Source organism: Ambystoma mexicanum, chromosome 5q, assembly GCF_040938575.1.
Source record: "Ambystoma mexicanum isolate Mex_15411 chromosome 5q, UKY_AmexF1_1, whole genome shotgun sequence".
NCBI classification, from domain to species: domain Eukaryota; kingdom Metazoa; phylum Chordata; class Amphibia; order Caudata; family Ambystomatidae; genus Ambystoma; species Ambystoma mexicanum.
This window is the reverse complement of record NC_090933.1, coordinates 1,123,606,505-1,123,625,795: the sequence shown is the minus strand read 5'-3', so window position 1 is coordinate 1,123,625,795 and position 19,291 is coordinate 1,123,606,505.

The window sequence follows — 19,291 nt, the reverse complement described above, 5'->3', positions numbered from 1 at the left end:
TAAAACCTTAAGAGATAGAACTCCCGTCACGGAACTCCCAGTGAACATCAAACAGCACTCACAAGGCACTCCCGATGTGCACTGTAAGTGATTTCAATCCGGTACACACCCAAGTCAATGCCTAGCATGTAGTGCACAACTGAAATCCTTATTCATTTTTGTCTAAAAGTTCTTTATTCTGAACGATATACCATTCATATCACGCCCTTCTCCTGGAACCCCCCGGTCACACTGAACCAGGAATCAGGCTGGTTTGCAAAGGTAAATATTTATTTATGTATTTAAAATGTAATCAACCCCAGGTTTTAATAGGTACACAACAATCACCAATGGGGTGATGTAACACTGAATAATCTCTTTAACACACAAGGAGTAAGTAGTGAGCAAAACAATTCAGCACAGAAAATAATATTTTTGTGTGGGTTTCAGATCAGATAGCAATGTGGTTAGAGGTTCCCCCTGCACACACCTCAACCCACAATAGATAATGTAAAGAGAAAGGAGGAGAGATCAGGTATTCAGGAATGGCAGAAATCAACTAGAATATCAATCCCACTTTCCCCCTTTAAAACACAACAGAAAATGGAATTGACTGTCAAGCTGTCAGAATGGCTTTTAAAGGCATCTTTAGAATGGACTGGGCAAAAACACCCAATATGGTCAAAATTGCTGACATTGTTATAAATTCTTATGGGAGCCACTTTGCACAGTTGCACACAAACTCAAGCAATGATTTAATCCCAAGAAAACATTTGAAATCTGAAAATTCAAGTCGGAAGTACTTAAAAGCTGTTTTACGTGGAAAAATTTCCCAAAACGAAAATTAGTGGCAAACTTTTCACTGCGCAATAATCGCGATAATGGGAGAATCACATTTTAGGTGCAATTAATAGATATGGATGTTAGCTACAAGCAGAAGTTGACATTTTCTTTCTATCACAAAAACTGAGGGAGTTACAGATGTTTTAGGAGAGGATGTTTTTTCAAGATAGGCGCAAGAATGGAAAACAGGAGCGCTTTTAAAAATGACAATGGGTTGCTTACACTATAGGATGACTATGAACAGAACGAATACCACACAGGAACACAGTCACTTAATCAGGGTGACTGCCTGCTAAGGAGACTTGCCTTCTTCAGATGAGAAAAGGATCAGCACAGAGATAGTTTTAACAATACTAGCTCTGGAGGAAAGATAGGATGGTTTGGACAGGGGTCTCAGACAATGCAAAGATACTCCTAACAATACAGGCTCTGAATACAAGATATGATGGGTCTAAGGAAGGGATAAGGCTATGCAAAGTACATATGCTAGTGACACAATTCCTCCTATTTAAACTCACTGGATAGGTTTTTAAATGGGACCGTCAATTCTGTTCAGGGGAGTGGATTTGGTTTAGGAAAGACAGCTGGGCACATCGGACTGCGCATGATCTGCAAGGCGTTCTGATCACAGCACAGGACTGGACAGGTTCAGCAAGGCGCTCTGGTCACAGCACGGCACAGGACTGAACTGGATCTGCCTTTCTTGGTTCTGCAGATATTTCACTGCAGGCAAGTAGTAACAGCACAGCCCGGCTGTATTATGCTGCTTCCCCTTAGGCTTGTGGGGTTCTGTTCTGGAATTTGAGGCCTAGCTGAGAATGGTTCAGCTATTCAATAGGCCCTTTGCTTTTTCCAAGTTTCTGGAGTCTGGAGCAAGGAAGATGTAGAGTTCAGCAGCAGGATGCTCCACCAGCATCAGGATAGTGAGTGACTCTGTCTGTCCTTATGAGTGGTGAGTTGCCTCTATTTATGCTATGAAATGACATCATAAAGGGGTATATAGGCAGGTTTAGCCTAAGCTTGGCCCTTTGAAAGGTGATTGGGTCAGGGTGTACTCTCTGCCTTGATAGGAGGAGAGAAACAGAGTGTCATCTTTATGGTGCAATTGTATGAGGCTGAGAATCCACCCTATCCCCTGGAACACAAAGTCTACTTTTGGAAAAATCCATATTTCTACATGTGCAACCTCTACAAAAATCACATATAGAGATTACATATTTTACATAGCAGCTATTCCTCAAAAGCCGTAGCTGTGGGATCTTGTCTCCGCTTTTCACTGAATTTTTCCCTTTTCACTAGGAACACAATGTCCAATTTTTAAGCAATGTTCTACAGGTGTGCGTGTTTATAAAGTTTCACAATTCTAGTGGAAATACATTGTGTGTAAAATCAAGTTTCTTGCCATTGCTGTCCAGAACATGTCACACAGTTCTGGCACCTCTTCACCCGTGTAGTCAGACATTTAATTAACAACTCTGTTATTTTTATATTGTTCACAATTTTGAATAGTAAATTATCAGTCTTTTTAAAATGTGTTTTTTGACCATGTTAAGCAACAAATGGTTGCTTGGCTCCATCCCTTGGTCTCTCCCTGGAAGCCCAGGAGCCACCCCCCAAGTTTGTTCCTTGCAGAGGCCACTTACGACTGTCTTCACACTTTGAATTTCCTGCTCTGCAGTTTGTCATTGTTCCTTTTGCCTCTGTAGACCTGGTTCTTTCCTACCCTGCTATTAACAATTCTCTGTGATTTCCTGCTGGGGGGAAAGACCTGCCTTCTTTGAGAAAAACCTGTTATTCAAGTTCTGCATCTTCAGCCAGGTTTAAATTAATTGTTAAATTCTGTGGCCTTTTCTTTAGCACAAAACAAATTGTTGTATCAAATACAGCTATAATTTTAATTCAAGATTTTAAACCATGAGATCAAACAATTACAATATGTGTTACTATCAGTAACAGGCCTCTTAGATTGCAAACATTTGACTTTCAGTTTATACATGTTAAAGTTTAATCAGACAGGCCCCTGACAGCTGTCATCACAGCAGCCCTCTGCTGCACAGAGATTTTTGACAGATCCACATGCAGGCCACTTTTTCTGTGGAAATCTCCTTATGCTCTCAGCTTTTCAGGACCTTGTAAGTTCACAATGATTCCCCAACTAAGTGAATTGTAGCACCCAGCAAGAATTTTGAATATTTGAAAGGTGTTCTGTACCGCCATTGTGGAGCTTCAGCAACAAAGAAAAAGTGATTTAAGGCAATCTTGGAGTTTCATTTAGTAAATCACTGCTTTTTCCTTCTGCACTCCACTTTCAATTGTTGTGGAGCCCAGTGACACATTTCAGTATTGAGAGCTCTTTTCCACCACCGACAACATGCGTGGCAGATTGGGTAGCCATCTTTTTGTGTGTGGAAAAGCGCAATTTTCAGGGGTTTTGGCGCACACAATGGTTTTGCGGCCGTTTTGATGTTTCCGGCACCATCATAACAGAGTGATGCAGCATAGCAGTGCAAAAGTGGGTCAATACATCCCACAGAACCCCCCTCATGACTTGAGTTGACCGCCCATCAATGGGAAGTCGGGAGACTGGGATGTTCTTTTTTTTGTTGGTCCAGGTGGAGAAAGTCATCTGCTTCTCCCGTCAGTGCTGGATGGACACACTCTCCTCACTGGTTCTCGTTGGGAGTATGGAACGGCACTCCGGGCTCTTTGGGTTTTTCTTCCCGTTCTTGAGGGGTCCTCCTTGGTAATTAGAATTTCTTAATTCCAATGCTAGGAGACAGAACGTAGCATGGTGATGGGCATTTCCCCACTACTACTCCCCGAGAGTGTAGTGGGGCAGATGCATACATTGAATACAATTTGCAATATTCCCCGCCTGTATTTATTAATGGTTTTAATAGGTGGATTCTTCTAGGGATCCAGAATTTCCCCCTCTGGGTTTCCGGTTGGCTCCTCTATTTGCCGCAAAGTATGCCTGGGATGGCAACTCTTCAGCTGGTTTATGTGGACCCACTGATCTTCCCCTTCTGCCAAGCTGCCCTTGTGGTTGCAGATTATGTAGGTGACTGGTGAGATTCTGTCCACAATTTCAAACGGACCCCGCCAACTTGGGAGAAATTTGCGCTCTTTGGCTTGGTTCCTTCGGAAATGGTACAAGTAGACAGGGTCTCCTACTTGATATTCTTTTCTAGTTGTCTTAAGATTATAGTGGGTCTTCATACTGTCTGTAGGTCTTTCTAGATTCCGCTGAGCATAGGCAAGAGCATGTTGAAGGTGTTTTCTCAGATTCTCAACGTACTCATGAGTTGTGGAGGCATTTATCAAGGTCTGCTCTTGGGTTCTGTAGAGCTGATGCTGGGGTAGCACCATCCTTCGTCCAGTCATAAGCTCAAATGGAGACATTTTTGTTGCAGAAGAAGGGGTAGATCTGATGGTCATCAGGACAAGGGGTAGTCGAATGTCCCAACTTGGCCCAGAATCTGCCACAAACTTTTTTAACATGCTCACAATAGTTTTGTTGTATCTCTCATCTCCACCACTAGAGAGTGGCCGTAGGCAATGTGTAGTTTCCTTTTGACCCGAAGTATCTCCCACATCTTTGTCATCACTTCGCTAGTGAAGTGACTACCTCAAACTGACTCAATCCTTTGGGGTAGTCCAAAACACGAGAAGATGATCATCAGGGCAGCTGCTGTTTCTGCCTTGCAATTTGTGTCACGATGCCTGCCCCCAGACATCTGAAGCAGACCAGTCAACCCAAAATCCTGGCATCCATGGGGACCTATAAGGCCCCAAAAGATTGCCCAAGAGCTTCCTGGACTCAGTCTTGGCACCACTGGTGCCAGGCTCATATGGCCTTTTTCAGGCAAGTCAAATTACCAAGTAGTAAAGCCAGGTACAGCCCACTATGAGGCTGCTTGAAGGGACTACTTTATTCAAGGGACTATTTCTTCAGGTGTGGTACTGGGACTACTTTACCTGGGAACTACATTTGGGAGGCTATTTAAACCATGCCTGTAGAACAGAACATGCTTCGTGTTATTCTGCACTCCTGCAGCGTAGCGCTCACCGTGCCTGCAGCTCCGGTCCAGTCTTCAGCCACGCACGATATGTCTACTCAATCTGCATCTGCAAAGGAAGAGAAGAGAACAGGTTATAGCAAGAACCTTACCTAGATTCACCCCCGCATGCATTCGAGAGTTTGTACCTGCAAGGGAAGGAACACCAGCGACCGCACTATTATAGGAAACATTTCAAGGAACCATTAGCACAGCGCAGCGGAATACTCACCGATGCTCCGTTCATCCAGGCGATCCAGCGAGGCACTCTAGAGTAATCACGGCCCGGAACAGCCGCATCTGGGAAAGACACAAAAGATAATTGGTAAGTTACTTCTCACTATAAGACATTCAATCCGGCGCTGCAAGATACTTACCCGAAGCTATATTCGTTTGCCGTCTTGCTAATCTCCCTCACACGAGCTTCGTTTCTGAAAGTGCCGCACCTGCAGACAAGAAAGAGAGCAACAGGTGAAAAGAGTGAATGAACAATACCGCATTTTAAGACATTATTCTTTCTTCGTAATACTGAAACTTACCTTGGCATTTACATCGCTCTCTTGGAGAAAGAGACACCTGTCTGAGGCAATTCTGCAAAAAGGGAAAAACACGCTATGAAGACAATAGTGCAAAAGTGAACTAAATACAATTAGAATTTAAAAGCAAGACATAAGACTTACCTCAGAGTCCTTATTGTCAGGAACTCAGCCTCTAATAACAGAGTACAGTCATTGGGTTTAAGTGCCTTAGATATAAGCTGAAGGAGTTTTGACCTTCATCCCCTCCTCACACCCCCTCTCATTCCAGATGTTGAGATAACCCAAGTAAGGTTATTTCCCCTGAAAGAAAAATAGGAGTGGTGTCTAAGATGGAGCGCTCCAAGATTCCCCCCTTAGAGCTGTTTGAGTCGACTAAAGCACACACAGGTTCACGTGTATCCCTCAAAGGATCCAATTTAATATCCTCAACATTTAGGGATTGAGAATGGTCCTGGCTTTCCTCGTTCTGTATTTCGATAAGAGGTGTATCTGTAATAATGGGGAATCCACAGTTCCGCTCCTCACACTTATTTTGAGGAGATGAAGGTAGGGGCAGGCCCATTGCCCTTGATAAGATATCTCTTCTGTGAGTGAAAATCAAAGGAGCTGCTAGAATTGCTTTTCTCTAGGTCATGATTTGTTTCCTCATTGTAGGAAAAAATGGCGGTTTATTTTGAGCTCTCATAGAACAGGTCACTCGACTCTTTAGGATGTTTCTAGAAATAAACACAACAATTTGCACATCTGAGCCCCACAAATAATACAAGAACATTTCCCTCCTTGCACTTTCAACATGTATTAAATCTATTTGAACATATCATCGCTAAAACAGAGAAGCACTGTAAGGGATATAGTATTCAAATAGCCTAAAAGCAATGCAGCTGATAATCACCACACAGATTAGTTTGCTTTGCAATTCCATTTCGGGCAGTAAATATATAAATGGCAACTTTGAAACAGGCAACACGAAAGGTATATGCCTTCCAGTGTGAGGGTTGTCACCCTAGAATAACAGGGCAAAATAAAACCTTAAGAGATAGAACTCCCGTCACGGAACTCCCAGTGAACATCAAACAGCACTCACAAGGCACTCCCGATGTGCACTGTAAGTGATTTCAATCCGGTACACACCCAAGTCAATGCCTAGCATGTAGTGCACAACTGAAATCCTTATTCATTTTTGTCTAAAAGTTCTTTATTCTGAACGATATACCATTCATATCACGCCCTTCTCCTGGAACCCCCCGGTCACACTGAACCAGGAATCAGGCTGGTTTGCAAAGGTAAATATTTATTTATGTATTTAAAATGTAATCAACCCCAGGTTTTAATAGGTACACAACAATCACCAATGGGGTGATGTAACACTGAATAATCTCTTTAACACACAAGGAGTAAGTAGTGAGCAAAACAATTCAGCACAGAAAATAATATTTTTGTGTGGGTTTCAGATCAGATAGCAATGTGGTTAGAGGTTCCCCCTGCACACACCTCAACCCACAATAGATAATGTAAAGAGAAAGGAGGAGAGATCAGGTATTCAGGAATGGCAGAAATCAACTAGAATATCAATCCCACTTTCCCCCTTTAAAACACAACAGAAAATGGAATTGACTGTCAAGCTGTCAGAATGGCTTTTAAAGGCATCTTTAGAATGGACTGGGCAAAAACACCCAATATGGTCAAAATTGCTGACATTGTTATAAATTCTTATGGGAGCCACTTTGCACAGTTGCACACAAACTCAAGCAATGATTTAATCCCAAGAAAACATTTGAAATCTGAAAATTCAAGTCGGAAGTACTTAAAAGCTGTTTTACGTGGAAAAATTTCCCAAAACGAAAATTAGTGGCAAACTTTTCACTGCGCAATAATCGCGATAATGGGAGAATCACATTTTAGGTGCAATTAATAGATATGGATGTTAGCTACAAGCAGAAGTTGACATTTTCTTTCTATCACAAAAACTGAGGGAGTTACAGATGTTTTAGGAGAGGATGTTTTTTCAAGATAGGCGCAAGAATGGAAAACAGGAGCGCTTTTAAAAATGACAATGGGTTGCTTACACTATAGGATGACTATGAACAGAACGAATACCACACAGGAACACAGTCACTTAATCAGGGTGACTGCCTGCTAAGGAGACTTGCCTTCTTCAGATGAGAAAAGGATCAGCACAGAGATAGTTTTAACAATACTAGCTCTGGAGGAAAGATAGGATGGTTTGGACAGGGGTCTCAGACAATGCAAAGATACTCCTAACAATACAGGCTCTGAATACAAGATATGATGGGTCTAAGGAAGGGATAAGGCTATGCAAAGTACATATGCTAGTGACACAATTCCTCCTATTTAAACTCACTGGATAGGTTTTTAAATGGGACCGTCAATTCTGTTCAGGGGAGTGGATTTGGTTTAGGAAAGACAGCTGGGCACATCGGACTGCGCATGATCTGCAAGGCGTTCTGATCACAGCACAGGACTGGACAGGTTCAGCAAGGCGCTCTGGTCACAGCACGGCACAGGACTGAACTGGATCTGCCTTTCTTGGTTCTGCAGATATTTCACTGCAGGCAAGTAGTAACAGCACAGCCCGGCTGTATTATGCTGCTTCCCCTTAGGCTTGTGGGGTTCTGTTCTGGAATTTGAGGCCTAGCTGAGAATGGTTCAGCTATTCAATAGGCCCTTTGCTTTTTCCAAGTTTCTGGAGTCTGGAGCAAGGAAGATGTAGAGTTCAGCAGCAGGATGCTCCACCAGCATCAGGATAGTGAGTGACTCTGTCTGTCCTTATGAGTGGTGAGTTGCCTCTATTTATGCTATGAAATGACATCATAAAGGGGTATATAGGCAGGTTTAGCCTAAGCTTGGCCCTTTGAAAGGTGATTGGGTCAGGGTGTACTCTCTGCCTTGATAGGAGGAGAGAAACAGAGTGTCATCTTTATGGTGCAATTGTATGAGGCTGAGAATCCACCCTATCCCCTGGAACACAAAATCTACTTTTGGAAAAATCCATATTTCTACATGTGCAACCTCTACAAAAATCACATATAGAGATTACATATTTTACATAGCAGCTATTCCTCAAAAGCCGTAGCTGTGGGATCTTGTCTCCGCTTTTCACTGAATTTTTCCCTTTTCACTAGGAACACAATGTCCAATTTTTAAGCAATGTTCTACAGGTGTGCGTGTTTATAAAGTTTCACAATTCTAGTGGAAATACATTGTGTGTAAAATCAAGTTTCTTGCCATTGCTGTCCAGAACATGTCACACAGTTCTGGCACCTCTTCACCCGTGCAGTCAGACATTTAATTAACAACTCTGTTATTTTTATATTGTTCACAATTTTGAATAGTAAATTATCAGTCTTTTTAAAATGTGTTTTTTGACCATGTTAAGCAACAAATGGTTGCTTGGCTCCATCCCTTGGTCTCTCCCTGGAAGCCCAGGAGCCACCCCCCAAGTTTGTTCCTTGCAGAGGCCACTTACGACTGTCTTCACACTTTGAATTTCCTGCTCTGCAGTTTGTCATTGTTCCTTTTGCCTCTGTAGACCTGGTTCTTTCCTACCCTGCTATTAACAATTCTCTGTGATTTCCTGCTGGGGGGAAAGACCTGCCTTCTTTGAGAAAAACCTGTTATTCAAGTTCTGCATCTTCAGCCAGGTTTAAATTAATTGTTAAATTCTGTGGCCTTTTCTTTAGCACAAAACAAATTGTTGTATCAAATACAGCTATAATTTTAATTCAAGATTTTAAACCATGAGATCAAACAATTACAATATGTGTTACTATCAGTAACAGGCCTCTTAGATTGCAAACATTTGACTTTCAGTTTATACATGTTAAAGTTTAATCAGACAGGCCCCTGACAGCTGTCATCACAGCAGCCCTCTGCTGCACAGAGATTTTTGACAGATCCACATGCAGGCCACTTTTTCTGTGGAAATCTCCTTATGCTCTCAGCTTTTCAGGACCTTGTAAGTTCACAATGATTCCCCAACTAAGTGAATTGTAGCACCCAGCAAGAATTTTGAATATTTGAATGGTGTTCTGTACCGCCATTGTGGAGCTTCAGCAACAAAGAAAAAGTGATTTAAGGCAATCTTGGAGTTTCATTTAGTAAATCACTGCTTTTTCCTTCTGCACTCCACTTTCAATTGTTGTGGAGCCCAGTGACACATTTCAGTATTGAGAGCTCTTTTCCACCACCGACAACATGCGTGGCAGATTGGGTAGCCATCTTTTTGTGTGTGGAAAAGCGCAATTTTCAGGGGTTTTGGCGCACACAATGGTTTTGCGGCCGTTTTGATGTTTCCGGCACCATCATAACAGAGTGATGCAGCATAGCAGTGCAAAAGTGGGTCAATACATCCCACAGAACCCCCCTCATGACTTGAGTTGACCGCCCATCAATGGGAAGTCGGGAGACTGGGATGTTCTTTTTTTTGTTGGTCCAGGTGGAGAAAGTCATCTGCTTCTCCCGTCAGTGCTGGATGGACACACTCTCCTCACTGGTTCTCGTTGGGAGTATGGAACGGCACTCCGGGCTCTTTGGGTTTTTCTTCCCGTTCTTGAGGGGTCCTCCTTGGTAATTAGAATTTCTTAATTCCAATGCTAGGAGACAGAACGTAGCATGGTGATGGGCATTTCCCCACTACTACTCCCCGAGAGTGTAGTGGGGCAGATGCATACATTGAATACAATTTGCAATATTCCCCGCCTGTATTTATTAATGGTTTTAATAGGTGGATTCTTCTAGGGATCCAGAATTTCCCCCTCTGGGTTTCCGGTTGGCTCCTCTATTTGCCGCAAAGTATGCCTGGGATGGCAACTCTTCAGCTGGTTTATGTGGACCCACTGATCTTCCCCTTCTGCCAAGCTGCCCTTGTGGTTGCAGATTATGTAGGTGACTGGTGAGATTCTGTCCACAATTTCAAACGGACCCCGCCAACTTGGGAGAAATTTGCGCTCTTTGGCTTGGTTCCTTCGGAAATGGTACAAGTAGACAGGGTCTCCTACTTGATATTCTTTTCTAGTTGTCTTAAGATTATAGTGGGTCTTCATACTGTCTGTAGGTCTTTCTAGATTCCGCTGAGCATAGGCAAGAGCATGTTGAAGGTGTTTTCTCAGATTCTCAACGTACTCATGAGTTGTGGAGGCATTTATCAAGGTCTGCTCTTGGGTTCTGTAGAGCTGATGCTGGGGTAGCACCATCCTTCGTCCAGTCATAAGCTCAAATGGAGACATTTTTGTTGCAGAAGAAGGGGTAGATCTGATGGTCATCAGGACAAGGGGTAGTCGAATGTCCCAACTTGGCCCAGAATCTGCCACAAACTTTTTTAACATGCTCACAATAGTTTTGTTGTATCTCTCATCTCCACCACTAGAGAGTGGCCGTAGGCAATGTGTAGTTTCCTTTTGACCCGAAGTATCTCCCACATCTTTGTCATCACTTCGCTAGTGAAGTGACTACCTCAAACTGACTCAATCCTTTGGGGTAGTCCAAAACACGAGAAGATGATCATCAGGGCAGCTGCTGTTTCTGCCTTGCAATTTGTGTCACGATGCCTGCCCCCAGACATCTGAAGCAGACCAGTCAACCCAAAATCCTGGCATCCATGGGGACCTATAAGGCCCCAAAAGATTGCCCAAGAGCTTCCTGGACTCAGTCTTGGCACCACTGGTGCCAGGCTCATATGGCCTTTTTCAGGCAAGTCAAATTACCAAGTAGTAAAGCCAGGTACAGCCCACTATGAGGCTGCTTGAAGGGACTACTTTATTCAAGGGACTATTTCTTCAGGTGTGGTACTGGGACTACTTTACCTGGGAACTACATTTGGGAGGCTATTTAAACCATGCCTGTAGAACAGAACATGCTTCGTGTTATTCTGCACTCCTGCAGCGTAGCGCTCACCGTGCCTGCAGCTCCGGTCCAGTCTTCAGCCACGCACGATATGTCTACTCAATCTGCATCTGCAAAGGAAGAGAAGAGAACAGGTTATAGCAAGAACCTTACCTAGATTCACCCCCGCATGCATTCGAGAGTTTGTACCTGCAAGGGAAGGAACACCAGCGACCGCACTATTATAGGAAACATTTCAAGGAACCATTAGCACAGCGCAGCGGAATACTCACCGATGCTCCGTTCATCCAGGCGATCCAGCGAGGCACTCTAGAGTAATCACGGCCCGGAACAGCCGCATCTGGGAAAGACACAAAAGATAATTGGTAAGTTACTTCTCACTATAAGACATTCAATCCGGCGCTGCAAGATACTTACCCGAAGCTATATTCGTTTGCCGTCTTGCTAATCTCCCTCACACGAGCTTCGTTTCTGAAAGTGCCGCACCTGCAGACAAGAAAGAGAGCAACAGGTGAAAAGAGTGAATGAACAATACCGCATTTTAAGACATTATTCTTTCTTCGTAATACTGAAACTTACCTTGGCATTTACATCGCTCTCTTGGAGAAAGAGACACCTGTCTGAGGCAATTCTGCAAAAAGGGAAAAACACGCTATGAAGACAATAGTGCAAAAGTGAACTAAATACAATTAGAATTTAAAAGCAAGACATAAGACTTACCTCAGAGTCCTTATTGTCAGGAACTCAGCCTCTAATAACAGAGTACAGTCATTGGGTTTAAGTGCCTTAGATATAAGCTGAAGGAGTTTTGACCTTCATCCCCTCCTCACACCCCCTCTCATTCCAGATGTTGAGATAACCCAAGTAAGGTTATTTCCCCTGAAAGAAAAATAGGAGTGGTGTCTAAGATGGAGCGCTCCAAGATTCCCCCCTTAGAGCTGTTTGAGTCGACTAAAGCACACACAGGTTCACGTGTATCCCTCAAAGGATCCAATTTAATATCCTCAACATTTAGGGATTGAGAATGGTCCTGGCTTTCCTCGTTCTGTATTTCGATAAGAGGTGTATCTGTAATAATGGGGAATCCACAGTTCCGCTCCTCACACTTATTTTGAGGAGATGAAGGTAGGGGCAGGCCCATTGCCCTTGATAAGATATCTCTTCTGTGAGTGAAAATCAAAGGAGCTGCTAGAATTGCTTTTCTCTAGGTCATGATTTGTTTCCTCATTGTAGGAAAAAATGGCGGTTTATTTTGAGCTCTCATAGAACAGGTCACTCGACTCTTTAGGATGTTTCTAGAAATAAACACAACAATTTGCACATCTGAGCCCCACAAATAATACAAGAACATTTCCCTCCTTGCACTTTCAACATGTATTAAATCTATTTGAACATATCATCGCTAAAACAGAGAAGCACTGTAAGGGATATAGTATTCAAATAGCCTAACAGCAATGCAGCTGATAATCACCACACAGATTAGTTTGCTTTGCAATTCCATTTCGGGCAGTAAATATATAAATGGCAACTTTGAAACAGGCAACACGAAAGGTATATGCCTTCCAGAGTGAGGGTTGTCACCCTAGAATAACAGGGCAAAATAAAACCTTAAGAGATAGAACTCCCGTCACGGAACTCCCAGTGAACATCAAACAGCACTCACAAGGCACTCCCGATGTGCACTGTAAGTGATTTCAATCCGGTACACACCCAAGTCAATGCCTAGCATGTAGTGCACAACTGAAATCCTTATTCATTTTTGTCTAAAAGTTCTTTATTCTGAACGATATACCATTCATATCACGCCCTTCTCCTGGAACCCCCCGGTCACACTGAACCAGGAATCAGGATGGTTTGCAAAGGTAAATATTTATTTATGTATTTAAAATGTAATCAACCCCAGGTTTTAATAGGTACACAACAATCACCAATGGGGTGATGTAACACTGAATAATCTCTTTAACACACAAGGAGTAAGTAGTGAGCAAAACAATTCAGCACAGAAAATAATATTTTTGTGTGGGTTTCAGATCAGATAGCAATGTGGTTAGAGGTTCCCCCTGCACACACCTCAACCCACAATAGATAATGTAAAGAGAAAGGAGGAGAGATCAGGTATTCAGGAATGGCAGAAATCAACTAGAATATCAATCCCACTTTCCCCCTTTAAAACACAACAGAAAATGGAATTGACTGTCAAGCTGTCAGAATGGCTTTTAAAGGCATCTTTAGAATGGACTGGGCAAAAACACCCAATATGGTCTAAATAGCTGACATTGTTATAAATTCTTATGGGAGCCACTTTGCACAGTTGCACACAAACTCAAGCAATGATTTAATCCCAAGAAAACATTTGAAATCTGAAAATTCAAGTCGGAAGTACTTAAAAGCTGTTTTACGTGGAAAAATTTCCCAAAACGAAAATTAGTGGCAAACTTTTCACTGCGCAATAATCGCGATAATGGGAGAATCACATTTTAGGTGCAATTAATAGATATGGATGTTAGCTACAAGCAGAAGTTGACATTTTCTTTCTATCACAAAAACTGAGGGAGTTACAGATGTTTTAGGAGAGGATGTTTTTTCAAGATAGGCGCAAGAATGGAAAACAGGAGCGCTTTTAAAAATGACAATGGGTTGCTTACACTATAGGATGACTATGAACAGAACGAATACCACACAGGAACACAGTCACTTAATCAGGGTGACTGCCTGCTAAGGAGACTTGACTTCTTCAGATGAGAAAAGGATCAGCACAGAGATAGTTTTAACAATACTAGCTCTGGAGGAAAGATAGGATGGTTTGGACAGGGGTCTCAGACAATGCAAAGATACTCCTAACAATACAGGCTCTGAATACAAGATATGATGGGTCTAAGGAAGGGATAAGGCTATGCAAAGTACATATGCTAGTGACACAATTCCTCCTATTTAAACTCACTGGATAGGTTTTTAAATGGGACCGTCAATTCTGTTCAGGGGAGTGGATTTGGTTTAGGAAAGACACCTGGGCACATCGGACAGGGCATGATCTGCAAGGCGTTCTGATCACAGCACAGGACTGGACAGGTTCAGCAAGGCGCTCTGGTCACAGCACGGCACAGGACTGAACTGGATCTGCCTTTCTTGGTTCTGCAGATATTTCACTGCAGGCAAGTAGTAACAGCACAGCCCGGCTGTATTATGCTGCTTCCCCTTAGGCTTGTGGGGTTCTGTTCTGGAATTTGAGGCCTAGCTGAGAATGGTTCAGCTATTCAATAGGCCCTTTGCTTTTTCCAAGTTTCTGGAGTCTGGAGCAAGGAAGATGTAGAGTTCAGCAGCAGGATGCTCCACCAGCATCAGGATAGTGAGTGACTCTGTCTGTCCTTATGAGTGGTGAGTTGCCTCTATTTATGCTATGAAATGACATCATAAAGGGGTATATAGGCAGGTTTAGCCTAAGCTTGGCCCTTTGAAAGGTGATTGGGTCAGGGTGTACTCTCTGCCTTGATAGGAGGAGAGAAACAGAGTGTCATCTTTATGGTGCAATTGTATGAGGCTGGGAATCCACCCTATCCCCTGGAACACAAAATCTACTTTTGGAAAAATCCATATTTCTACATGTGCAACCTCTACAAAAATCACATATAGAGATTACATATTTTACATAGCAGCTATTCCTCAAAAGCCGTAGCTGTGGGATCTTGTCTCCGCTTTTCACTGAATTTTTCCCTTTTCACTAGGAACACAATGTCCAATTTTTAAGCAATGTTCTACAGGTGTGCGTGTTTATAAAGTTTCACAATTCTAGTGGAAATACATTGTGTGTAAAATCAAGTTTCTTGCCATTGCTGTCCAGAACATGTCACACAGTTCTGGCACCTCTTCACCCGTGCAGTCAGACATTTAATTAACAACTCTGTTATTTTTATATTGTTCACAATTTTGAATAGTAAATTATCAGTCTTTTTAAAATGTGTTCTTTGACCATGTTAAGCAACAAATGGTTGCTTGGCTCCATCCCTTGGTCTCTCCCTGGAAGCCCAGGAGCCACCCCCCAAGTTTGTTCCTTGCAGAGGCCACTTACGACTGTCTTCACACTTTGAATTTCCTGCTCTGCAGTTTGTCATTGTTCCTTTTGCCTCTGTAGACCTGGTTCTTTCCTACCCTGCTATTAACAATTCTCTGTGATTTCCTGCTGGGGGGAAAGACCTGCCTTCTTTGAGAAAAACCTGTTATTCAAGTTCTGCATCTTCAGCCAGGTTTAAATTAATTGTTAAATTCTGTGGCCTTTTCTTTATCACAAAACAAATTGTTGTATCAAATACAGCTATAATTTTAATTCAAGATTTTAAACCATGGGATCAAACAATTACAATATGTGTTACTATCAGTAACAGGCCTCTTAGATTGCAAACATTTGACTTTCAGTTTATACATGTTAAAGTTTAATCAGACAGGCCCCTGACAGCTGTCATCACAGCAGCCCTCTGCTGCACAGAGATTTTTGACAGATCCACATGCAGGCCACTTTTTCTGTGGAAATCTCCTTATGCTCTCAGCTTTTCAGGACCTTGTAAGTTCACAATGATTCCCCAACTAAGTGAATTGTAGCACCCAGCAAGAATTTTGAATATTTGAAAGGTGTTCTGTACCGCCATTGTGGAGCTTCAGCAACAAAGAAAAAGTGATTTAAGGCAATCTTGGAGTTTCATTTAGTAAATCACTGCTTTTTCCTTCTGCACTCCACTTTCAATTGTTGTGGAGCCCAGTGACACATTTCAGTATTGAGAGCTCTTTTCCACCACCGACAACATGCGTGGCAGATTGGGTAGCCATCTTTTTGTGTGTGGAAAAGCGCAATTTTCAGGGGTTTTGGCGCACACAATGGTTTTGCGGCCGTTTTGATGTTTCCGGCACCATCATAACAGAGTGATGCAGCATAGCAGTGCAAAAGTGGGTCAATACATCCCACAGAACCCCCCTCATGACTTGAGTTGACCGCCCATCAATGGGAAGTCGGGAGACTGGGATGTTCTTTTTTTTGTTGGTCCAGGTGGAGAAAGTCATCTGCTTCTCCCGTCAGTGCTGGATGGACAAGCTCTCCTCGCTGGTTCTCGTTGGGAGTATGGAACGGCACTCCGGGCTCTTTGGGTTTTTCTTCCCGTTCTTGAGGGGTCCTCCTTGGTAATTAGAATTTCTTAATTCCAATGCTAGGAGACAGAACGTAGCATGGTGATGGGCATTTCCCCACTACTACTCCCCGAGAGTGTAGTGGGGCAGATGCATACATTGAATACAATTTGCAATATTCCCTGCCTGTATTTATTAATGGTTTTAATAGGTGGATTCTTCTAGGGATCCAGAATTTCCCCCTCTGGGTTTCCGGTTGGCTCCTCTATTTGCCGCAAAGTATGCCTGGGATGGCAACTCTTCAGCTGGTTTATGTGGACCCACTGATCTTCCCCTTCTGCCAAGCTGCCCTTGTGGTTGCAGATTATGTAGGTGACTGGTGAGATTCTGTCCACAATTTCAAACGGACCCCGCCAACTTGGGAGAAATTTGCGCTCTTTGGCTTGGTTCCTTCGGAAATGGTACAAGTAGACAGGGTCTCCTACTTGATATTCTTTTCTAGTTGTCTTAAGATTATAGTGGGTCTTCATACTGTCTGTAGGTCTTTCTAGATTCCTTTGAGCATAGGCAAGAGCATGTTGAAGGTGTTTTCTCAGATTCTCAACGTACTCATGAGTTGTGGAGGCATTTATCAAGGTCTGCTCTTGGGTTCTGTAGAGCTGATGCTGGGGTAGCACCATCCTTCGTCCAGTCATAAGCTCAAATGGAGACATTTTTGTTGCAGAAGAAGGGGTAGATCTGATGGTCATCAGGACAAGGGGTAGTCGAATGTCCCAACTTGGCCCAGAATCTGCCACAAACTTTTTTAACATGCTCACAATAGTTTTGTTGTATCTCTCAACTCCACCACTAGAGAGTGGCCGTAGGCAATGTGTAGTTTCCTTTTGACCCGAAGTATCTCCCACATCTTTGTCATCACTTCGCTAGTGAAGTGACTACCTCAAACTGCCTCAATCCTTTGGGGTAGTCCAAAACACGAGAAGATGATCAGCAGGGCAGCTGCTGTCTCTGCCTTGCAATTTGTGTCACGATGCCTGCCCCCAGACATCTGAAGCAGACCAGTCAACCCAAAATCCTGGCATCCATGGGGACCTATAAGGCCCCAAAAGATTGCCCAAGAGCTTCCTGGACTCAGTCTTGGCACCACTGGTGCCAGGCTCATATGGCCTTTTTCAGGCAAGTCAAATTACCAAGTAGTAAAGCCAGGTACAGCCCACTATGAGGCTGCTTGAAGGGACTACTTTATTCAAGGGACTATTTCTTCAGGTGTGGTACTGGGACTACTTTACCTGGGAACTACATTTGGGAGGCTATTTAAACCACGCCTGTAGAACAGAACATGCTTCGTGTTATTCTGCACTCCTGCAGCGTAGCGCTCACCGTGCCTGCAGCTCCGGTTAAGTCTTCAGCCACGCACGATCTGTCTACTCGATCTGCATCTGCAAAGGAAGAGAAGAGAACAGGTTATAGCAAGAACCTTACCTAGATTCACCCCCGCATGCATTCGAGAGTTTGTACCTGCAAGGGAAGGAACACCAGCGACCGCACTATTATAGGAAACATTTCAAGGAACCATTAGCACAGCGCAGCGGAATACTCACCGATGCTCCGTTCATCCAGGCGATCCAGCGAGGCACTCTAGAGTAATCACGGCCCGGAACAGCCGCATCTGGGAAAGACACAAAAGATAATTGGTAAGTTACTTCTCACTATAAGACATTCAATCCGGCGCTGCAAGATACTTACCCGAAGCTATATTCGTTTGCCGTCTTGCTAATCTCCCTCACACGAGCTTCGTTTCTGAAAGTGCCGCACCTGCAGACAAGAAAGAGAGCAACAGGTGAAAAGAGTGAATGAACAATACCGCATTTTAAGACATTATTCTTTCTTCGTAATACTGAAACTTACCTTGGCATTTACATCGCTCTCTTGGAGAAAGAGACACCTGTCTGAGGCAATTCTGCAAAAAGGGAAAAACACGCTATGAAGACAATAGTGCAAAAGTGAACTAAATACAATTAGAATTTAAAAGCAAGACATAAGACTTACCTCAGAGTCCTTATTGTCAGGAACTCAGCCACAGGATCAGTGAAGCTAACTGAGTACCCAAGTTTCAATGCACCCCTGCATGCAGACGCAGGATGGAGAGCTCATCCTTCTTAACAATCAGGTGAGACGCAGTAAGGAGAACATAAGGAGGTTACAGAAGCAGAAGCAGCAGTTAGATCTTCTCCTATTGGTTAGCTAATTTACCATTGTCCTATTCTAGGAAAATCCTCCTTCGTGCCAGACAGATAGAACTCAGAGGGCAGGTGCAGCCGCTCGTCACTTCACTACGAGTCACGCTGGTGGAGACTGTTGCAGTCCAGTTTCGTTCGGCGCCCCAGTGGAATCCAGGTGAGCATAACAATTTGGATCCGGGAGACATTCCACCCATTCAGTGAACAAGCATGTTATGGTCAAGATGTACTTGTTCCCCCTAGAGGAGCAAATCACGGGTCCGATAAAATCAACTTGTAAATCTGACCATGGCAGTGTCATACCCCTCTCTTGGAGGGGAGCATGGCGTGTGAGTGATGTTGGCTGAAATTGTGCACACACAAGCCACCCCTTCAAGTATTGGTCGAGGTCCTGCCCCATGTGTGGCCAGTATGCAATCTCTCGCAAGAGTTATAATGTCGTATGAAACCCCCGATGACCGGCTGTGGCCGCATCATTGGCGTGACTTAGCATCAGGCTTTGGAATGATGTAGGGACCACCCACTGTTCATGGCCAGCTACGGATTGCCTTACCAACAAACCATCTTGGATTCTGAACATTTAAGGACATTTCATCAACACTCTGCAGTCCTCTTTCCCAATGTAATTGGTATACGTCAGGGGAAAGTTCTCAGGGTC